Source organism: Delphinus delphis, chromosome 10, assembly GCF_949987515.2.
Source record: "Delphinus delphis chromosome 10, mDelDel1.2, whole genome shotgun sequence".
Lineage (NCBI taxonomy): Eukaryota > Metazoa > Chordata > Mammalia > Artiodactyla > Delphinidae > Delphinus > Delphinus delphis.
This window is the reverse complement of record NC_082692.2, coordinates 75,729,723-75,754,294: the sequence shown is the minus strand read 5'-3', so window position 1 is coordinate 75,754,294 and position 24,572 is coordinate 75,729,723. Positions and strand designations below refer to the sequence as shown.

At 39.7% G+C, this 24,572-nt stretch overlaps 1 protein-coding gene across 20 annotated transcripts in view; it reads left to right on the top strand.

The window, feature by feature from the left end:
• The window catches only part of FHIT (fragile histidine triad diadenosine triphosphatase), a 1,444,513-nt gene that overhangs the window by 72,525 nt on the left and 1,347,416 nt on the right, over positions 1 to 24,572 (top strand). The window contains exon 3 of one of the 20 annotated variants that reach the window (XM_060022807.1): positions 2,590 to 2,659. The exons of 17 other annotated variants lie outside the window; for them this stretch is intronic. The gene's annotated coding sequence lies outside the window, so the exon portion shown is untranslated. Of the gene's footprint in view, positions 1 to 2,545; positions 2,660 to 24,572 lie in introns of those variants that run through there. 2 more of the 20 variants (XM_060022798.1, XM_060022815.1) reach the window with 2 other exon arrangements.

Below are 24,572 nucleotides of genomic sequence, written 5' to 3'. Positions count from 1 at the left end.
GGCCATTGGTGTAAGTGAGGTGTTAAAGTCCCCCACTATTATTGTGTTACTGTCGATTTCCTCTTTTATAGCTGTTAGCAGTTGCCTTATGTATTGAGGTGCTCCTATGTTGGGTGCATATATATTTATAATTGTTATATATTCTTCTTGGATTGATCCCTTGATCATTATATAGTGTCCTTCTTTGTCTCTTGTAACATTCTTTATTTTAAAGTCTATTTTATCTGATATGAATATTGCTACTCCAACTTTCTTTTGATTTCCATTTGCATGGAGTATCTTTTTCCATCCCCTCACTTTCAGTCTGTATGTGTCCCTAGGTCTGAAGTGGGTCTCTTGTAGACAGCATATATATGGGTTTTGTTTTTGTATCCATTCAGCAAGCCTGTGTCTTTTGGTTGGAGCATTTAATTCATTCACGTTTAAGGTAATTATAGATATGTATGTTCCTATGATCATTTTCTTAATTGTTTGGGTTTGTTTTTGTAGGTCCTTTTCTTCTCGTGTTTCCCACTTAGAGAAGTTCCTTTAGCTTTTGTTGTAGAGCTGGTTTGGTCATGCTGGATTCTCTCAGCTTTTGCTTGTCTGTAAAGCTTTTGATTTCTCCATCGAATTTGAATGAGACCCTTGCTGGATAGAGTAATCTTGGTTGTAGGTTCTTCCCTTTCATCCCTTTAAGTATATCATGCCACTCCCTTCTGGCTTGTAGAGTTTCTGCTGAGAAATCAGTTAACCTTATGGGTGTTCCCTTGTATGTTATTTGTCGTTTTTCCCTTGCTGCTTTCAATAATTTTTCTTTGTGTTTAATATTTGCCAAATTGATTACCATGTGTCTCGGCGTGTTTCTCCTTGGATTTACCCTATATGGGACTCTCTGCACTTCCTGGACTGGAGTGGCTATTTCCTTTCCCATGTTAGGGAAGTTTTCGACTATAATCTCTTCATATATTTTCCCTGGTCCTTTCTCTCTCTCTTCTCCTTCTGGGATCCCTATAATGCAAATGTTGCTGCATTTAATGTTGTCCCAGAGGTCTCTTAGGCTGTCTTCATTTCTTTTCATTCTTTTTTCTTTATTCTGTTCTGTAGCAGTGAATTCCACCATTCTGTGTTCCAGGTCACTTATCCATTCTTCTGCCTCAGTTATTTTGCTATTGATTTCTTTTAGTGTAGTTTTCATTTCAGTTATTGTATTGTTCATATCTGTTTGTTTGTTCTTTAATTCTTCTAGATATTTGTTAAATATTTCTTGCATCTTCTCGATCTTTGCCTCCATTCTTTTTCGAGGTCCTGGATCATCTTCACTCTCATTATTCTGAATTCTTTTTCTGGAAGATTGCCTATCTCCATTTTATTTAGATGTTTTTCTGGGGTTTTATCTTGTTCCTTCATCTAGTACATAGTCCTCTGCCTTTTCATCTTGTCTATCTTTCTGTGAATGTAGTTTTTGTTCCACAGGCTGCAGGATTGTAGTTCTTCTTGCTTCTGCTGTCTGCCCTCTGGTGGATGAGGCTATCTAAGAGGCTTGTGCAAGTTTCCTGATGGGAGGGACTGGTGGTGGGTAGAGCTGGCTGTTGCTCTGGTGGGCAGAGCTCAAGAAAACTTTAATCTTCTTGTCTGCTGATGGGTGGGGCTGTGTTCCCTCCCTGTTGGTTGTTTGGCCTGAGGCGACCCAATACTGGAACTGTCCCTGGGCTCTTTCTTGGGGCTAATCGTGGACCCTGGGAGGGATCACACCAAGGAGTACTTCCCAGCACTTCTGCTGCCTGTGTCCTTGTCCCTTTGTGAGCCACAGCTGCCCTCCACCTCTGCAGGAGGTCTGGTTCAGCCTCCTATGGTGTCACTGCTCCTTCCCCTGGGTCCCGATGCGCACACTGCTTTGTGTGTGCCCTCCAAGAGTGGAGTCTCTGTTTCCCCCAGTCCTGCTGAAGTCCTGCAATCAAATTCCACTAGCCTTCAAAGTCCGATTCTCTAGGAATTCCTCCTCCCGTTGCCAGAACCCCAGGTTGGGAAGACTGATATGTGGCTCAGAACCTTCACTCCAGTGGGTGGACTTCTGTGGTATAAGTGTTCTCCAGTTTGTGAGTCACCCACCCAGCAGTTATGGGATTTGATTTTATTGTGATAGCACCCCTCCTACCATCTCATTGCGGCCTCTCCTTTTAACTGCTGTGATTCCTGTGTTTTCAAAAGAGGGAGTGAGAGCATGTCCTTCTACTCCACCATCTTGAACCAATCTAAAGATGTACATTTAAAATAGCTTTTCTCTATCCCCTTGCCTTTATTTTTTATTTTTAAAGAACAGGATTTTCTTTATAGATTGAATACTTGAACAATGGACAGGACAAGATAGAGAAGTAGTTTTACATGCCTTCCTCTGTATTAGGGCAGATTCAGGGTTTGTGGAGTCAGACACTTATGTAATTTGTAGAGTTATCTTTAAGAAAAAGAATAACAAATTATGAATACAAAATTAGATACAAAGGTGTTTGTTTCTGTGATTCAGTTAGATGATTTGGGTCCCTTTCTGTCATGTTATCTTTACTAGAAATGCTTACATAGAAATGCTTCTTGGTATCTCCTCCCACCTAGACCACTGACCTCCAGCACTCCTGCGGTCTGTGCAGTAGGAGCCCTGAAGATTAAGCTTCATCAGCGCATGGTCAGTCTTTCTTTGACTATTTGAATATATTGCTCAGTCAGTGAGAATATAACTCATTAGATGATACCTTGAAAGCTAAAGAAGACATCTAGTTGGAATAAGCTGTGAAATCAAGTTTCAGGTCTAGATATTACAGATTCTTAAGTGGACTGGACAAAAATGTTTTACAAAATATGAAGCTTTCACGGTGGTTCTCAAAAAGTAGAATAATTTCAGGATACATGGCCTCTAAGAATAAGTTGTTGCAGTGAAAGATCCATTAAAAAATGTTTTAATGAAAAGAAGAGGTATTGATATTTTCCAGAAAGCTGTATTTACTGAGGTGTTGATTTCTTTGTACGACTCACAGAGTAAGCTCCCTGGCAGCAGAACGACGTCTAGTCTTGACATCTGTGTAAATCTTTATGTTATCTTTGGAGTAAGATGATTGCAGCACTGACCTACCATCAGTAGGGCATGAGTTGCTGATTTGTTATTTGACGAGTGCAACCACACTTCTTGTTTTTATTTCCACGGACCTCAGTGGCTCAAACTCTGGAGTTGGCTGTTCAGGTAGGAGTTTGAGTCCTTGGCCATGGATGCCCCAAGATTTAAGGAAATCTAAAACTTAGGTCAACCTTTTCATTCTGTACATCTGTCACTTATGTAAACATTTATCGCCTGCCAGTCACTTTGTTGAACACACTGAGATACTGGTATTTGTCAACTCTAATTGACTTATACAAAGGTGAAAAGAGACCTTACTGCTTTGTCTTTGCACTTCCAAGGGATGTCAAAAACACATTAGTTTGGGAATGTAGATTAATCAGTTACCTATGTTGTAAGATCAAGCTGAGTTGATAGTACCTATTATGTGTTCATTATTTAATGAAAGATTACCTAGAGCTGTTTGATGACTTTGATGGAAGGGTCAAGCCGCTATCTGGCTGGAGGATGATGAGTGGCAGAGATGGACAGAGAGAAGTTTCAGTAGAGTTTGTGCTGGCTTAGGAATATACTTTACCCATGTAACACTTTTTTCCAAGAGAGAATATATGTTTAAGTTGCCTGTACTAGTTTTAATTATTTTGTTTGCTTTTTTAAAATGTGCTTTGTGTAATAGACTACAAGGCTTTTTATATGCTTTAGTGCTTTGTTTTTTTTTTTTGTCTTCCTCCCACAATAACAGTAGGTAATCTTACCTTTGTCATGTGCTTTATTGGTTTCTCATTCTTTCTTGTGGGTTTCACAGCAGCCTGTTAAGATCCAGGTCTGCTAGTCTTCATTTAACAAAAGAGGAAATGCAAACATAGGAAGATGTGCTTTTGCCGTTTTTGAAAGATTATACAGTTTTTGAAAGATTATACAGGACTGGATTATACAGGACTGGAACCCAGCTGCCTGACATACACCTCTAATGCTTGAGAAAGACTGATACATAGGCCACTTTGGATAATGGGACCCTCTCAAGCATCCCTTTGTAAGTAGGTGCATAGAATTGCATGGTGACATTCTAATTGCCCACTTAATTTATATAGCTACAACATTTATAAGATGTTTAAAATACCAACATATCCTGAGAAATATGTGCAAATAACTTCCTGAAATTAATAAGTGGAAAAGATTGAAAGATATACCAGTGTCTTAACAACTGAAAACAAAGTGTGGCATGGCTATATCATGTGAAAAATCCACTTTCTACAGAAAACGCATGCTAAATAAAGTGTTTTTATTTGGAAGTATAGCCCAACATTGGGCTACAAAGGTAGAATCTTGAGGTTTTTTCCCCCCTAGAGCAAACTCTGTATAGATCACATTCACCAATGTACATGGATCGTACAGGTTTTGAAATCTTTCCTGATGCTTTATATTTAATGACATGCCTATTTGTGTAGAAATTTAAGATGGTTATATTTACTTACATAAATTATATCTATAATTAAATGTCTTCTTCCTCAGAATTGCAATGTAATTGTTTTATCCTGGTGGTTCTTGCTTTTGAGACTCTGTAAGAATGGTTAGTTGTTGTATTTCCTTTAGAGTTAGGCCATAATCAATGTAAGCATATTTCGTATGTACAACGAGATCTGGAGTTTCCTAATCTGTTTTTATGTCACTTAAAGCAGAGTAGAAGGCATAAATAGATGCAATACTGAGTCCATGAATCGTTGGGGGAAGATGTACGTTGGTACCTTCTTTAGCAGTTGCAGTTTCTTTTAGCCACTCATCTACATCCAGCCTTTAGCAGTGGGACCGACCCCCACCTCCATCAACTTTACACAAGTGTCGTGGGGTTCCCCACATAGGTTCTCAAGCGGTGCAGGTCAGGACTCAACTGCAGGGGTCCTTTTTCCATTGCTGTTTGTTTAAATAAAACAGTTTTATAGTTAGAGTCGAGAGCACGGTGACAATAAGCAGATGACAATTTAGAAGGGACACACTGGCTGTGATGACTTGGTTACTGGTCTTAAGCGAGAAGTAGTGAAGGTTGGAGATTAGGCTACTGTTATGATGTGTGTATAAAGCTACTTCTTCCTAACCTGGCTGGGTGCCCAAACCTCCTGCTAAAAGAGTCACTTTTTAGTGTTAAATTTATCTCTCAATTTCCTTCTTTATAGCCTAATAGTCTCTTTAGGTTTTCACAGGGTAGAGTGGTAGGAAATTTGCATTTTTCTCTATGAAACTTTCTTCCACTGAAAGCCTGTTGGAAAATGAAAATCATGTTTTGCAAATAAATCCCAGCAGTATAATGAGCTATGTACACATATATTCAACTGTGAAATAATGTCCATGGGAGATACCTCTCAGTTCCTGCCACCAAAGACAATGATAAATATCAAAGGTCTTTAGAACAACAACACACACATAGAGAGACACACACACACACACACACACGCACATACACAAACTGTGGTTGTTTTTAGTCCTTAGGCAAGTACAATTACTAGCAAATTATCTAGCTGGATTAGTAAATTGTCAAACCAAATCAAAATACAACTGATTGAGTTTTTTGAAAAGAGACTATTTTTTTTGTTTGTTTTTCTTTCTGGGAAATCCAACCAGAATATAACAAAAAGAGAAGTTCTCGTGGTAGCTGGAGGAGAGATGACAGGATGCATTGTAAACTGGTGGCCTACAGGCCACGAGCTGCACGTATATTTTGTTTTGTCTGCAGTGTTCTAAAAAATTAGTTCAGTTGTCAATATTTAAAAGTTGAGGTATTTAAAATAAATTTATTGGTTTCTAAAATCCTAAGAAGATATGGCAACATCAGGCCCTCTTTCCTCCATGGCATTATTTTCCTTGGAGAGGAATAGTTGCTGCCTCTCTCAGTCTCCTGGCCATGGTGCTCACTCCCATTGTGTTTCTTGTGTCCACATGAAGGGGTGCACTGGCTGTTTTGTCTTGCCTAGGCCTGCCTTACTCATTTACATTGCCTGCCTGCCCTGCCAGCTTTTGTTTGTGACCTCTGACTAAGGAAAACTACAATAACTTCTGCAAATGTTGCAAAGGCTGGCAGAGGAAGAAGCTTACTCTGTGTTGCAGAGAAAGCACTAGCATCAGCACAGGGTGGGGGTGGGGGGGGTTCGGGGTTGGGAGGTGGGGCGGTGGGGCAGCATTCTAGGACTTCAGCTCAGTGTCAGAATGAATTCTGGACATTTCTCAGCCCAGAAACTGTCCTCGAAAGTGTTTGGACACAGTCAGATGACCATTTGTCCGGGAAAATTAAGAAGGGATTCCTCTGTTCCCTTTGGAATTGGACTGTATCTTCTTTAAGGAATTCTTCGTTGCTCAGATTAAAAAGTTTTTTAAATTGGATAATATAGTCACATAATTCAAAAGGTGTTAGGAGGTACACAATGGAAAGTCCGTCTCCCTCCACTTCTGTCCCTCATGCTTCAGCTCTGTCCCTCATGCTTCAGCAAACATTGTGCTCTTCTTATGCTTTTCCAGTAATGTTCTATGTATGTGCACACTTAGGTATTTTTCCTTACATGAATGATAAGTCACTGTATATGCTGTGCTGCCCTTGCATTATTTTCCCTTGGATTTTTGAAGTCAAGATTACCTTAGCATATTGCCTATCTTAGATTATTGTGAAGAACGATCTTGTTCTTTTTAATGCCTTCATTATGTTCTCTTGTGTCATAATTTACTTAACCATTACTGTATTGAGTACATACATATGTGTAATTTAGATTGTTTTCAATCTTTCATTGGTAAAATTCAGTGGATCCATAATCTTCCTGTTTTTGCACCCTCTCCCTTTTCCTCATGACTTGGATTTTACTCACAAGACCAAATAATAAACATGAAACTTTTCCACTCCCAGCCTAAAAATGCAGGCTACCTGGGTCACAATAAAATCTTTTTCTCACTTTCCCTTTGTATCAAAAGAAACCGCTTGTATAAAAAGACATAATTGAGGGAATGTGCTACCAGTGGCAATTTTAGGGGTAGTTATGTTATCCCACAGTTCTGGATTGGTGTTTCTCAAACTTTAATGTACGTAAAAATTATCTGGGGATCTTGTTACAGTGCAGATTCTGATCAGCAGTTGAGGCCGGAGATTCTGCATTCCTAACAGGCTCCCAGGTTGCAGGGGGCCAGACCACACTTTGAGAAACAAGACTTGTAGAACTCTGTTGCCATTTTGTATAAATAAAGTAAGTAGTGTTGTTTGATTTCATAGAAACAGTGTTGTTTGCATTTCACAAATAGCTATAGTCACCCTGTTCTTTAGGCTGGGGTGGTGAATTTGGCAGGCCAGTAGTGATATCTTTTGCCTATGTGAAAAGTAGGGTAAATAGTGTATGCTTTGTTTCTGTGTCAGTATATTTTATCAAATCCTTGGTTTAGGTATATGATGCACTTTAGTTGGCATACTGTCAAATTATTACTTTAGTCTCTAAACTAAGATTATAGAGATTGAACCAGTTTTTAACTTATGTAATATTTTTCTTTGAAGAGATTATTTACATGTGGATTTTTCTGGGAATAAAATGTAATTTCAAATTAAAACCAAGGTAGTTTGGGCAAGTCGGGTGACTTATTTATCTCTTTCATTAGATTGTAAATTCCCTGAGGGCAAGAGTTGTTTAATTGTTTGTCCTCTTATAAATTTGCTTGTGACAAAGACTCTCTCCTTGACCAGACTTTAGCTAGGCTCCTCTGAGCTGCCTTCTCGATCTTGGCTCTCATCCTGTCTTTGGCCTGCCTAGCCCAGTTTTAGCAAGAATCCTGCTAAGTGATATCTGTTGATGCTTCTTATCTCCCACCCTTGATATCTAGGTCCTTGGCCTGTCTTTTTTGTTTTTGTTTTTTTGCTGTACACGGGCCTCTCACTGTTGTGGCCTCTCCCTTTGCGGAGCACAGGCTCTGGACGCGCAAGCTCAGTGGCCATGGCTCAGGGGCCCAGCTGCTTTGCAGCATGTGGGATCTTCCCGGACCGGGGCATGAACCCGTGTCCCCTGCATCGGCAGGCAGACTCTCAACCACTGCGCCACCAGGAAAGCCCGCTTGGCCTGTCTTAAGCATGAATCCTCTTAAGCCACTTCAGCAAGAATCTCCCTACTCTTTTTTTTTTTTTTTTAAGAATCTCTCTATTGTCGATGTTTCCTATTACTGATTTTCCTTCCACACACTGACCCCCTGATTCTGCTCCTTGGCTATAAATCCCCAGCTGTCTTTGCTGTATTTGGAGTTCAGCCTGATTTCTCTCCCTACTGCAATAGTCCTGAATAAAGTCTCCCTTAATGTTTTAAGAAGTGTCAGAATAACTTTTCTTTAAAAAAATTTTTATTTATTGCCTGTTTATTGCCCCTCTACATAATTTTCATTTTGCATCAATTCAGAAGCATTAGAAAGGGACAAAAAAAACTTATTTCTCATCACATTTCACTTTTCTGTATGGTTTTAACTAATTTAATATTACAACTAAATTCACATTCAAGGTGAATATCACTCAGAATTTAAAGTTTTTAAAAATAGAATTTGAAATAAATCTGAATTCATACCAATCTTTTAGGTTGTTAAAAAATAGTTTTCAGAGAAAGGTAAACTCATGATTCTCATATAGATATGAAAATCAGCACGTGCTGAAGATCTTATTTTACTTATATGATATGAGGGAACTGGGCAGATGTTATAACTGGCTTGAAAGAAAAGTCATAATAGCACAGATGTATGTAGAGTAAACCAATGTTGAGATGAAGTGCAAATCAGTACAAAACTAGTTTTTCCACAGTAGGGTGGAAGTAAATTAAAACGTTAACTGTCAACAAAATTTACATATCTATCAGTTACCTACAACTTACAAAGTGGTGCAAAATAGCTCAAAGATTGTGAACAGGCTAGAATCCAACAGCTGGGAAGGGTATGATGCATACCTTATAGATGATGCATAGTTTTCTATTGAAGTGCAACATTTTTTTCTCCTACAAGATGAAGGCCATCTTTGACTTAAGCTGTATGCCCTAAGTATTGACTTGGTACTTAACGACCCAATATTTAGGGATTACCATACACAAGTAAATGACAAAGAAGGTATAGAGATCAACATAAGGTATTGGCACAAAATATTTGAAAAACTGGAGACATTTTATAGCATGTGGCTTCTAGCCTTCGACCTTGTAGCCTGAAGAATGAAAAGGAAAAGTAATATTTTCCCCTGTACTGTAAAAATTGAACTTCATGGTGTGAATTGACTACCTACCCAGATTGGGCTATTTACAAGAATTCATTTTCATAATTGAGCATATTCACTTGAACCAGAAAATATTTAGAGAAGACAATATAGTTGGAAATCAACAAAAACTGTTTGAAACCATGCCTGGAATTAACCCATATTGTTAAAGAACCAAGTTGAGCCAAGGAATATGGAGTGGACACATTGTGTTGCTTCCTTTCTGAGAATGTGAGTTGGAAGGCAGCTGCTCAAGTTGAGATGTGACAAATCCCTGTGATGAGATTGACTTAACCACTGCCTCACTGGCAGAGAGGGCTGGAAAAATGAAACTTCCAGGTGAAACTGGGAATGTGTATTGTGCTTCAGACAACTACCATTAGGTTAAATTCTTTTAGAGGCGTTTTACAGTCATTCTTTGCTTATGTTTTTGTACTCATACTTAAAGTAACATTTCCAAGTGTGTTTGTTACTTTTATTTCTGTGGATTCTTTTCTACTTCAGGGGTTTGCAAACTTCTTCAATAAAGGGCCAGATAGTTAATATTTTAGGATTTGGGACCCTACACATTCTATCAACTGCTCAACCCCGCCTTATAGAGTGGAAGTAGTCAAGACAATAGCTAGTGTGACTGTGTTCCAATGAAATTTAATTTATGGGCACTTAATTTGAATTTTACACAACTTTCACATGTCATGATATATTATTTTTCTTTTGAATTTTTTCAATCATTTAAAAATGTGAACACATTCTTAGTTCATGGCTGTACCAAGAAGCCACTGCCAAATTTGACCCTTGAGCCCTAGTTTGCTGACCCTGGCTTTGCCAAATGGACACAATACAGTTGCTGGATATATGTCAGATTTTTATGTTCATGTTATGTTTTATCAGATTTTCTGTTCTGTCATTTATTTGTTGAGAGATCTTTGGCAAATAAGCTTAGCTCACTGAAGTCAGGTTTTTTCCTTTGTAAAATGTGATGGTACCTAAACTCAGAATTATTTTATGGACTAAATAAATTATGTTGAAACGTGACGCTCCACACTTAAAAAGCATTGAATAACTTCTATTTCTCCCCTCTGTTCCTTTCTACCTCATGGTACCTTACTTCTTTTAGTTTCTATACATGCAGGTTTTGGGCAGTAGCTGTTTAATTTTATTATGAATTGAATTTTTGTAAACATCCAACTTTTATGTTTATGTTAAATAAATGTAAAGTATATTTAATAAGGGTAGGAATATAAATTATATTCACATTAGGAGACTGCTCAAGAAAACCCCTAGATTGAATCCTCATGTTAAAGCAGATAAGCCACTCCTACCTCATCCATTCTCTCAGCTCATATTTCCATGTATTGGATTTCCATATTAGGCTTTCTGTGTCAAGATATGCTTTAGAGTGTTTTTTTCTGATGAGAGGCTTTTTCTGACCATCCTGTATGGAGTTGCTTTCCTGGGCTTCTCCAGTCCTCACAGAGATATAGGTGACCACTTCTTTATCATTTGGCTGTTGCTCCTTTGCATTGGTTACTTACCACAATCTGGGGCTCTTATCCTTTACTTGTTGGATTATTGTCTGATTCCTCCACTCTCTCGGGATGGTAAGCAGCACATCTGCCTTGAAAATTCATCTCTGTCTGCCCAGTGCCTCCCCACACAGTGCCAGGCAAGGGGAGGTGCCTTATGAATAATCATTGCCAGAATGAATAGATAGCGTTTGTGAAAGTGACCATATTTTAAGAGCAGAGAAGATGCTTCATAGCTTTCTGTAATACAGGTGTATATTTGAAAAATTCAGCTTTTAAAAAGCTGGTGTCAGATTTGAGTTCAGCATGAAATAAGTGTATTAAAAATAAAACATACAGCAGAGGGGACCAATTATTGCTTCTAAGGAGTTTAAAAATATGGACTGCTCCTTTACTTTTTTATTATTTTTTTCCTTGAATTCAGTTTTTTTTAATTTTTTAAAATTAAAAAAAAAATTTAACATCTTTATTGGAGTATAATTGCTTTACAATGTTGTGTTAGTTTCTGCTTTATAACAAAGTGAATCATCTATACATATACATATATCCCCATATTCCCTCCCTCTTGCGTCTCCCTCCCACCCTCCCTATCCCACCCCTCTAGGTGGTCACAAAGCACTGAGCTGATCTCAGCCACGTGCTATGTGGCTGCTTCCCACTATCTATCGATTTTACATTTGGTAGTGTATATATTGGACTGCTCCTTTAAATGTGGGGTTTATAAGTAAAGACAATCGGAAGAACCATATGCCAGGGTCCAAGAAACTCTCTAGAGAATGTCAGGCTTATTTTATTCTACAATGTGTCTGGTGAGTGTCTGTTTCCTTGGGAAAGCGATACAAGAAAAGACAGAAGAGTAGGCAGTGAGGAGTAGAGGAAAAAAGCACTTAATTTGGAATCAAGATACCTGGTTTCAAGTTCTAAACCTGCAGATAACTTGGAAGGACCAGCAGTGTGTGACCTTGGGTAAGTCCACTAACTTGTCTGAATGAAATAACAGCTCTCAGGTTTTTTCTGAAGATCAGATAGTGCTGTGTTGTTGTGGCTGTGTGACCTCTTAAGCACTGTACCCATCTGAGTTGTATATTTTATCATATACCACTGACCAAAAAAATGGTGGTGCCCAGTTTTGAATCCTTCCTGCCCCATCTCTAAGATCCCAGTGTAAGTTCTGTTGATTGTACCAGGCCAAAGGACTACACAGCTTTTTTCCTACTCTGGGTTTCTAGGCCTTAAGAATCTGGACATGATGATGATGAAATTAATGAGAATAAACGCTAGCAGCTATTATTTAATTAGTATTCATATTTTGTCAGTCACTTTGCTAGGCAGTTTATAAATATTACTTTAAAAAATTCTCATGACAATCCTGTGATATCGGTTTTATTATTATTATTACATATATTTTTAGAGAGTTATTTATTATTTATTTATTTTATTTATTTTTGGCTGCGTTGGGTCTTAGTTGCCGCATGCGGGATCTTCGTTGAGGCATGCGGGATCTTTTGTTGCCGTGTGTGGATTTTCTCTCTCTAGTTGTGGCACAGAGGCTCCAAGACATGTGGGCTCTGTAGTTTGTGGCACATGGGCTCTAGTTGAGGTGCGCGAGCTCAGTAGTGGTGGCGCACAGGTTTAGTTGCCCTGCGGCATGTGGGATCTTAGCTCCCTGACCAGGGATGGAAGCCGCATCCCCTGCATTATAAGGCAGATTCTTTACCACTGTACCACCAGGGAAGTCCCGTGTTTCGTTATTATTATCCTGCTGAGTACACTCAGGCTTAGAGACTTTTTTTTTCTTTTAAATAAACTTATTTATTTATTTGTTTTTATTTTTGGCTGTGTTGGGTCTTGGTTGCTGTGCGCAGGCTTTCTCTAGTTGCGGCGAGCAGGGGCTACTCTTCGCTGCAGTGCACGGACTTCTCATTGTCCTGGCTTCCCTTGTTGCAGAGCACGGGCCCCAGGTGCGCGGGCTTCAGCAGCTGTGGTACGCGGGCCCAGCAGCTGTGGCTCACGGACTCTAGAGCGCAGGCTCAGTAGTTGTGGCGCACGGGCTTAGCTGCTCCACAGCATGTGGGATCCACCCAGGCCAGGGCTCGAACCCGTGTCCCCTGCGTTGGTAGGCGGACTCTTAACCACTGCGCCACCAGGGAAGCCCAGGCTTAGAGACTTTAAGTCACTTGCCCAGGGTCTCATAGCTATGTAGAGAAGAGACTGGGTGACTCTGGGACTTATCTTTATTCTGTGCCAGTGGTTTTCTAACTTTGACATGCATCATATTCACTTGTAGCGCTTGGCTCCTTTTCCAGGATTCCTGATTTAGTAGGTTTGAGGTGAAGCCTGAGAATTTCCCAAAGATATTGGAAGTATAGGGACCACACTTTGAGAACCATTCCTGTATACCCTGCTGCTCCTGTTCCATAAAGGACTCAAGCTAGTCCCTTTTTAATTCTTTACCTTTGTTCTGGTTCAAAATACCTAGGAATTCCCAGGTTTTCTTGGATTTTAGAACTCTCTGGAGGAGGGGAGAGGAATATCAGAAAGGTTTTAATTTGATCTAGGTCCCTTCTAAACTCTGAAGGAGTACCATTGAACTATCTTAATAGGTTATCTCCATGGTTTTCCAAATCACTGGCACTTATATCTCAGTAAAGTCTCTCCTTTTCCTTCTCCTTGGTTGACTTTGGTCTAGATCTATTCCGATTTGTAACAGGAGTCTTCATAGCCCACTGCATTCACTGATCCCTGGATCTGTTGCTTCATTGATGCATGCAAAAATTTTCTGTTTACATTATCTACATATATTTAAGCCCTGTGTGCCAGACATCTGGCTGGAACTGGGGGTACAGTGGTGTGCAAAACCAGATATGGTCCCTGCCATCACGGAACATTTATTCTAGTGAGAAAAACAGATATTAGAAAAATCATATAGATAAAGGTCGATGGTGTTAAGTGCTATCAAGAAGAGGTACATGATGCAATGAGAGCAGGTAACAGGGAGGTTTGAACCTGTCTGGAGAGGAGGGATGGTCAGGGAAAGCTTGTTTATGGGAGTAATGAGTGAGCCAAAATCTGAAGGAAGATGAGGAATTAACTAGGTACAGAGGCTAGAGTGGGGATGAGGGAGGAACACTCCCGGCAGAGGAATGGCATGTGCATAGGCTGAGAGAGGAAGGAGCATGGCATAGTCATACAGCTTAAGATTCTACATTGGATGTCTCTAGGCCAAGATCAATACAGAAATTAAAGGATAATTCTAAAAAAAAAAAAATGAGATCATGACTCTCATATTGATATAAAATGAATATTTATTAAAGATTATATTTGATTCAGAGTAAGAAAACTAGTCAGATATTATAACCAGTCCCAAAAGAAGCCGAAGAACACATTTATCGATCAGGAATACTGAAGTGAATGTTACAAATGGAGGCATAAGTGGTTTCTAGGGTGGGAGTGGTGTCACCTGAACCTCCAATGGACATGACAGAATTTGCAAGACAATTATAGACAAGAATTACATTGAATTACTGTCAATTATCTATAATTTACAGAGTTGTAAAATAGATCTCAGAGAATCACAATCTGATAACCTGATAGTTGGGAGGAGGTCTCCTTTATAATCTAGACAATGCATAGTTTTCCATTGAAGCACATTTTTTTTGTTTTTCTTGCAAGTGTTTCGGTCATGAATATATTTTTGTTGTTTAGGGCTAGTTGGATTTGATCTCCAGAGGCCTGTGGCTCATATGTTGGACACTCCAAAAGTACGGGATAGAATTTACTGCTAGACCATTTATACTCCACCTTGACTATGACAGATTATGATGCATGTCCAGCTTGTCACACCTTGCTAAATCCATTTACATACAGGTCTAACAAATGTGCTATGACCAGTTTCTTCCTTCTCATAGGAGAAAGCAAGAAAAAAACTCTTTGAGAGAAGGCAATCAGAATGTGAGAGTAGAACTTGGCTTTCATTCAGGAGCCCCTCTGAGAACAAAGGGAGACACCTTTCCAGTGAACCTGAAAACCAAAGTAGTTTTGCCAAGTTGAGGTCTGGCACAGCCTCCAGATGGTTCCCAACAAAGAAGAAGAATTTCAAGTGTGTCAGGTGGACTCTTAACTAGGAGAGGAATAATCATTTAGTCAATTAACAGGATGGCTGATGCTGGTGGGTTTAAATTGGCTGGTTTGCTTTGTTGAAATGTTAAACCAGCATTGACAGCTACTACAGTTCTTTAATTGGCAACCCCACTCAGGAGCCATGTGTTAAAAACTTCCTTACTGAGAATGAAAGCATCATCCTCCTTTTTCCATTGTAAACTGGGTGTGTTCAGTGTAGGCTCCCTGTTTTCTGTATCAATGCAGCATTGTGCCAGGAGACAGAATTAGAACAGCACCTTTTAATTTAATTTGTAGCAGGTCAGAGTTCAAAACTGCAATTTCACAAATGTTTGATAAAAAGTATCACTGGTTTTGATTGAGTTGTGTTCTTAACCTCTAGCTAGAGTCTTTTTTTTTTTTTTGAATTAGTGTTAATGTGTCTGACTTCTCAGTAATACATGCTGTTTCTAGTTTTATTTTGCTAGAAAACTCCTACCAGTGGAATAATGCATTTCATTGTCTAGTTCAGCACAAAGACTTTAAATAAAGAAATGGCAAGATAAGTAAGTTACCTACAGGAGAAAGTGCTGCTGATATATATATATAGATAGATATTTATTTATTTATTTATTTTTCCTTCAAATGTAGTAAAAGATATTAAAACTGTCTCTTAAAAATAGCAATTTGTTTCCTTCTGCCTGTAATCATGGGTGAAAGTGCTGTGAAATGTGTATCTTTTTTTTTTTTTTTGAACTGTGGGTGATTTAGTTGAAAGAAATCAAGTAAAAAAATCCCCAACCCAGAAAAAGGGGTCTTACTGTTTGCTAAATCAGGCCTCTAATAGTAAACAGCTCAAAAAGTCTTCCATAATATTTATGAACAATTTCTGTTATACTCTGCAAAAGAAATAATCCTGGATGAACAAAAGAGAAGGGCCTTTTTTAGATTGAATACACTGGACAGTTCAGTAGCGAAGTGTGCGATTACCAATCTTTCAGGCAAAGCTTTTATGTAAGGCAAACTTTATAACTTCATCCATTCCAAAGAGAAAAAGCATTAAAGACCATAGGGAAAATAAAAGGCAAAAGAGAAATGTAGAAAAATGTCCCATCCTTTACATCTCTATAGCCACTTGTTTCATGGCTATACACATTGAGTTAACCCAATTTAAAGCCACAATGTAACTTTGAAAAAGGCGAGTCATTGTTCCCCATGGTAGTCAATCTACACAGATAATGAGTGGACATGACTATCGTTATTTTTCTTTCCTGTTTTGTTTTAGAATATACTTATTTCTTCCACTGTACATTCGTATGTTTTACTGCACAGGAAAAGGTAATAAGAGTCATCAGTAATAGCCATCTTAACATGCTACAAGAACTGTCAAGCAACAGTGATCACTGAAAAAAAATGGGCTTCCTAATTTCCTTGTGGCTCACCAGTCCTATCTTTACAAAGAAATAGATACCATTCTTTTTTCCCCTGAGTAGATGAATCCATGTGTGCAATTTCCACCTGATGGTAGATCACGACACATTTCTCAAAGCTTGGTTCTTCAGCCATGGGCCTCAGAATCACATGAGGCACTTGAAAAAATGTAGATTTGGGGGCTCTATCCAGGACTGATGAAATCTGAATTTCAGGGACGGGGTGGGGTGGGGACCAGGAATGTGTAGTTTTTTCAAGTTCACCAGGTGAATTGTTAGCACATTTAAAGTCTGAACATTGCTTTATGGGAATGAAGAGCCTGGTGATTGGAATAAACTGTTGAATGTGGTTTAGGAAGAAAATATGCAGCAGTTATGGTAGATGTTGTGGATTCTTGATCTTACTCCTTCTTTCACTCCCTGATGTCACAAACTCAAGACAGAATCATCTTAACGTGGCATCAAATTTCTGGGGAACCTCTCCTCAAAGAAGCTGGCAAGTGCATACAGGTATATCATTTTGCACCCAACTTCAGGGGGTTGATGAATCCCTTAAAATCCATTCGTGGATCTCTTTGGATGTTCCCTCTATTTCAGGAACCCTTCACCTGATGGGATTACATTAAGGGGAAAAGAGAAGTGAAAACACCAAGTGAATAATGAAGAAACACAGCATATGTATCTAGACCACGCTCATGGTTGAATATTCTGTGCACCCCATTGGGGGTGTGGATGGGGGTGAAATGCAGCTTGTGCACCACTGGCCAAGTTGTATACTTTGGGGTGGGACTTTTTCTCTGGAGGGAGGGGAACCTTTTTATAATTTGCCCTGTATGTATAAATCTCATCAAACACAAGCCAAACATATTCTACCTGTTTTCATCAATGAGGCATGCTTACTTCCTTAGTGTCCTTCTCAGTGGATCAAAAACTTCGTGAAGATCAAAGAGAAAATATTAGCCTTGTTTATCTCAAATAGCATCACCTCAGGTCACAAGAGACAATTATTTTTTGAGTATTTTAAAAATAAATTGCAGACTTCCGGGAAGATGGCGGAAGAGTAAGACGCGGAGATTACCTTCCTCCCCACAGATACACCAGAAATACATCTACACGTGGAACAACTCCTACAGAACACCTACTGAATGCTGGCAGAAGACCTCAGACCTCGCAAAAGGCAAGAAACCCCCCACGTACCTGGGTAGGGCAAAAGAAAAAAATAAACAGAGACAAAAGGATAGGGACGGGTCCTGCACCAGCGGGAGGAAGCTGTGAAGGAGGAAAAGTGTCCACACACTAGGAAGCCCCTTCGCGGGCGGAGACTGCGGGTGGCGGAGGGGGAGAGCTTCGGCGCCGCGGAGGAGAGCACAGCAACAGGGGTGCGGAGGGCAAAGTGGAGAGATTCCAGCACAGAGGATCAGGGCCGACCGCCACTCACCAGCCGAGAGGCTTGTCTGCTCACCCGCCGGGGTGGGCGGGGCTGGGAGCTGAGGCTCCGGCTTTGGATCCCAGGGAGAGGACTGGCGCGTGAACACAGCCTGAAGGGGCTAGTTAGTGCACCATGGCTAGCCGGGAGGGAGTATGGGAAAAAGTCTGGACCTACCGAAGAGGCAAGAGACTTTTTCTTCCCTCTTTGTTTCCTGGTGCGCGAGGAGAGGGGATTAAGAGCGCTGCTTAAAGGAACCCCAGAGACGGGCGCGAGCTGCGGCTATCAGCACGGACACCAGAGACGGGCATGAGACGCTAAGGCTGCTGCTGCCGCCACCAAGAAGCCTGTGTGCGAGCACAGGTCACTATCCACACACCCCTTCCGGGGAACCTGTGCAGCCCGCCACTGCCAGGGTCCCGGGATCCAGGGACAACTCCTCCGGGAAAACGCACGGCGCGCCTCAGGCTGGCGCAACGTCACTCTGGCCTCTGCCGCCGCAGGCTCGCCGTGCACTCCGTGACCCTCCCTACCCCCGGCTTGAGTGAGCCAGAGCCTCCGAATCAGCGGCTCCTTTAACCCCGTCCTGTCTGAGCAAAGAACAGACGCCCTCCGGCGACCTACACGCACAGGCGGGGCCAAATCCAAAGCTGAGCCCCTGGGAGCTTTGTTCCCCTGTGGGAACAAAGAAGAGAAAGGGAAATCTCTCCCAGCAGCCTCAGAAGCAGCGGATTAAAGCTCCGCAATCAACTTGATGTACCCTGCATCTGTGGAATACCTGAATAGACAACGAATCATCCCAAATTAAGGAGCCGTGTGGATGAAAGGCTCTTGGTGCTGCAGCCAGGAGTTAGTGCTGTGCCTCTGAGGTGGGAGAGCCAACTTCAGGACACTGGTCCACAAGAGGTCTCCCAGCTGCACATAATATCAAATGGCGAAAATCGCCCAGAGATCTCCATCTCAACGCCAGCACCCAGCTTCACTCAACGACCAGCAACTACAGTGCTGGACATCCTATGCCAAACAACTAGCAAGACAGGAACACAACCCCACCCATTAGCAGAGAGGCTGCCCAAATCATAATAAGTCTACAGACACCCCAAAACACACCACCAGACGTGGACCTGCCCACCAGAAAGACAAGATCCAGCCTCATCCACCAGAACACAGGCACTAGTACCCTCCATCAGGAAGCCTACACAACCCACTGAACCAACCTTAGCCAGTGGGGACAGACACTAAAAACAACAGGAACTACGAACCTACAGCCTGCAAAAAGGAGACCCCAAACACAGTAAGATAAGCAAAATGAAAAGACAGAAAAACACACAGCAGATGAAGGAGCAAGATAAAAACACACCAGACCTAACAAATGAAGAGGAAATAGGCAGTCTACCTGAAAAAGAATTCAGAATAATGATAGTAAAGATGATCCAAAATCTTGGAAATAGAATAGACAAAATGCAAGAAACATTTAACAAGGACCTAGAAAAACTAAAGAGGAAACAAACAATGATGAACAACACAATAAATGAAATTAAAAATACTCTAGATGGGATCAATAGCAGAATAACTGAGGCAGAAGAACGGATAAGTGAGCTGGAAGATAAAATAGTGGAAATAACTAATGCAGAGCAGAATAAAGCAAAAAGAATGAAAAGAACCGAGGACAGTCTCAGAGACCTCTGGGACAACATTAAACGCACCAACATACGAATTATAGGGGTTCCAGAAGAAGAAGAGAAAAAGAAAGGGACTGAGAAAATATTTGAAGAGATTATAGTTGAAAACTTCCCTAATATGGGAAAGGAAATAGTTAATCAAGTCCAGGAAGCACAGAGAGTCCCATACAGGATAAATCCAAGGAGAAATATGCCAAGACACATATTAATCAAACTGTCAAAAATTAAATATAAAGAAAGCATATTAAAAGCAGCAAGGGAAAAACAACAAATAACACACAAGGGAATCCCCATAAGGTTAACAGCTGATCTTTCAGCAGAAACTCTGCAAGCCAGAAGGGAGTGGCAGGACATATTGAAAGTGATGAAGGAGAAAAACCTACAACCAAGATTACTCTACCCAGCAAGGATCTCTTTCAGATTTGATGGAGAAATTAAAACCTTTACAGACAAGCAAAAGCTGAGAGAGTTCAGCACCACCAAACCAGCTCTACAACAACTGCTAAAGGAACTTCTCTAGGCAAGAAACACAAGAGAAGGAAAAGACCTACAATAACGAACCCAAAACAATTAAGAAAATGGGAATGGGAACATACATATCGATAATTACCTTAAATGTAAATGGACTAAATGCTCCCACCAAAAGACACAGATTGGCTGAATGGATACAAAAACAAGATGCATATATTTGCTGTCTACAAGAGACCCACTTCAGGCCTAGAGACACATACAGACGGAAAGTAAGGGGATGGGAAAAGGTATTTCATGCAAATGGAAACCAAAAGAAAGCTGGAGTAGTAATTCTCATATCAGACAAAATAGACTTTAAAATAAAGACTATTAGACAAAGAAGGACACTACATAATGATCAAGGGATCGATCCAAGAAGAAGATATAACAATTGTAAATATTTATGCACCCAACATAGGAGCACCTCAATACATAAGGCAAATACTAACAGCCATAAAAGTGGAAATCGACAGTAACACATTCATAGTAGGGGATTTAACACCCCACTTTCACCAATGGACCGATCATCCAAAATGAAAATAAATAAGGAAACACAAGCTTTAAATGATACATTAAACAAGATGGACTTAATTGATATTTATAGGACGTTCCATCCAAAAACAACAGAATACATATTTTTCTCAAGTGCTCATAGAACATTCTTCAGGATAGATCATATCTTGGGTCACAAATCAAGCCTTGGTAAATTTAAGAAAATTGAAATTGTATCAAGTATCTTTTCTGACCAAAACGCTATGAGACTAGATATCAATTATAGGAAAGGATCTGTAAAAAATACAAACACATGGAGGCTAAACAATGCACTACTTAATAATGAAGTGATCACTGAAGAACTCAAAGAGGAAATCAAAAAATACCTAGAAACAAATGACAATGGAGACACGATGACTCAAAATCTATGGGATGCAGCAAAAGCAGTTCTAAGAGGGAAGTTTATAGCAATACAATCCTACCTTAAGGAACAGGAAACATCTCGAATAAACAACCTAACCTTGCACCTAAAGCAATTAGAGAAAGAAGAACCAAAAAACCCCAAAGTTAGCAGAAGGAAAGAAATCATAAAAATCAGATCAGAAATAAATGAAAAAGAAATGAAGGAAACGATAGCAAAGATCAATAAAACTAAAAGCTGGTTCTTTGAAAGGATAAACAAAATTGATAAACCATTAGCCAGACTCATCAAGAAAAAAAGGGAGAAGACTGAAATCAATAGAATTAGAAATGAAAAAGGAGAAGTAACAACTGACACTGCAGAAATACAAAAGATCATGAGAGATTACTACAAGCAACTCTATGCCAATAAAATGAACAACCTGGAAGAAATGGACAAATTCTTAGAAAGGCACAACCTGCCAAGACTGAACCAGGAAGAAATAGAAAATATGAACAGAACAATCACAAGCACTGAAATTGAAACTGTGATTAAAAATCCTCCAACAAGCAAAAGCCCAGGACCAGATGGCTTCACAGGCGAATTCTATCAAACATTTAGAGAAGAGCTAACACCGATCCTTCTCAAACTCTTCCAAAATATAGCAGAGGGAGGAACACTCCCAAATTCCTTCTACGAGGCCACCATCACCTTGATACCAAAACCAGACAAGGATGTCACAAAGAAAGAAAACTACAGGCCAATATCACTGATGAACATAAATGCAAAAATCCTCAACAAAATACTAGCAAACAGAATCCAACAGCACATTAAAAGGATCATACACCATGATCAAGTGGGGTTTATTCCAGGAATGCAAGGATTCTTCAATATACACAAATCTATCAATGTGATAAACCATATTAACAAATTGAAGGAGAAAAACCATATGATCATCTCAATAGATGCAGAGAAAGCTTCTGACAGAATTCAACACCCATTTATGATAAAAACCCTGCAGAAAGTAGGCATAGAGGGAACTTTCCTCAACATAATAAAGGCCATATATGACAAGCCCACAGCAAACATCATCCTTAATGGTGAAAAACTGAAAGCATTTCCACTAAGATCAGGAACAAGACAAGGTTGCCCACTCTCACCACTCTTATTCAACATAGTTTTAGAAGTTTTAGCCACAGCAATCAGAGAAGAAAAGGAAATAAAAGGAATCCAGATCGGAAAAGAAGAAGTAAAGCTGTCACTATTTGCAGATGACATGATACTATACATAGAGAATCCTAAAGATGCTACCAGAAAACTACTAGAGCTAATCAATGAATGTGGTAAAGTAGCAGGATACAAAATTAATGCACAGAAATCTCTTGCATTCCTATACACTAATGATGAAAAATCTGAAAGTGAAATTAAGAAAACACTCCCATTTACCATTGCAACAAAAAGAATAAAATATCTAGGAATAAACCTACCTAAGGAGACAAAAGACCTGTATGCAGAAAATTATAAGACACTGATGAAAGAAATTAAAGATGATACAAATAGATGGAGAGCTATACTATGTTCTTGGATTGGGAGAATCAACATTGTGAAAATGACTCTACTACCCAAAGGAATCTACAGATTCAAAGCAATCCCTATCAAGCTACCACTGGCATTTTTCACAGAACTAGAACAAAAAATTTCACAATTTGTATGGAAACACAAAAGACCCCGAATAGCCAAAGCAGTCTTGAGAACGAAAAACGGAGCTGGAGGAATCAGGCTTCCTGACTTCAGACTATACTACAAAGCTACAGTAATCAAGACAGTATGGTACTGGCACAAAAACAGAAATATAGATCAATGGAACAGGATAGAAAGCCCAGAGATAAACCCACGCACATATGGTCACTTTATCTTTGATAAAGGAGGCAGGAATGTACAGTGGAGAAAGGACAGCCTCTTCGATAAGTGGTGCTGGGAAAACTGGACAGCTACATGTAAAAGTATGAGATTAGATCACTACCTAACACCATACACAAAAATAAGCTCAAAATGGATTAAAGAACTAAATGTAAGGCCAGAAACTATCAAACTCTTAGAGGGAAACATAGGCAGGACACTCTATGACGTAAATCACAGCAAGGTCCTTTTTGACCCACCTCCTAGAGAAATGGAAATAAAAACAAAAATAAACAAATGGGACCTAATGAAACTTAAAAGCTTTTGCGCAGCAAAGGAAACCATAAACGACCAAAAGACAACCCTCAGAATGGGAGAAAATATTTGCAAATGAAGCAACTGACAAAGGCTTAATCTCCAAAATTTATAAGCAGCTCATGCAGCTTAATAACAAAAAAACAAACAACCCAATCCAAAAATGGGCAGAAGACCTAAATAGACATTTCTCCAAAGAAGATATACAGACTGCCAACAAACAGATGAAAGAATGCTCAACATCACTAATCATTAGAGAAATGCAAATCAAAACTACAATGAGATATCATCTCACACCAGTCAGAATGGCCATCATCAAAAAATCTAGAAACAATAAATGCCGGAGAGGGTGTGGAGAAAAGGGAACCCTCTTACATTGTTGGTGGGAATGTAAATTGATACAGCCACTGTGGAGAACAGTATGGAGGTTCCTTAAAAAACTACAAATAGAACTACCATATGACCCAGCAATCCCACTACTGGGCATATACCCTGAGAAAACCGTAATTCAAAAAGCGTCATGTACCAAAATGTTCATTGCAGCTCTATTTACAATAGCCCGGAGATGGAAACAACCTAAGTGTCCATCATCGGATGAATGGATAAAGAAGATGTGGCAAATATATACAATGGAATATTACTCAACCATAAAAAGAAACGCAATTGAGCTATTTGTAATGAGGTGGATAGACCTAGAGTCTGTCATACAGAGTGAAGTAAGTCAGAAAGAAAAAGACAGATACCGCATGCTAACACATATATATGGAATTTAAGAAAAAAATGTCATGAAGAACCTAGGGGTAAGGCAGGAATAAAGACGCAGACCTACTAGAGAACAGACTTGAGGTTATGGTGAGGGGAAAGGGTGAGCTGTGACAGGACGAGAGAGAGTCATGGACATATAAACACTAACAAACGTAAGGTAGCTAGCTAGTGGGAAGCAGCCGCATAGCACAGCGAGATCAGCTCGGTGCTTTGTGACCACCTAGAGGGGTGCGATAGGGAGGGTGGAAGGGAGGGAGACACAAGCGGGAAGAGATATGAGAACATATGTATATATATAACTGATTCATTTTGTTGTGAAGCTGAAACTAACATACCATTGTAAAGCAATTATACTCCAATAAAGATGTTAAAATGAAAATAAAATAAAATAAAATAAAATGAATAAGGGACAATAAAATAAAAATAAGTTGTAGCTGGGGGCTGGACCAAAACCAGAGCGAAATCAGATATTTGTCAAAAGAACCTGTAGTTTTATTTTTCCCCTTGAGGGGTAATAGTTAGTGCTGCGCAATCACAACTGGGTCTAAAAAAGTTAGCAGCAATGTTGGATTGATCTCCAATATCATGAGACTTTTCCTAGTCTACTTCTTTTAGCCATCCAGGCTTCACAGTTGGTAGGTCGTCTAATGGACTGCTAGAGTTTAATTTTACGTTGTTGTGACTCCTCACTCTCCAGCCCTACACC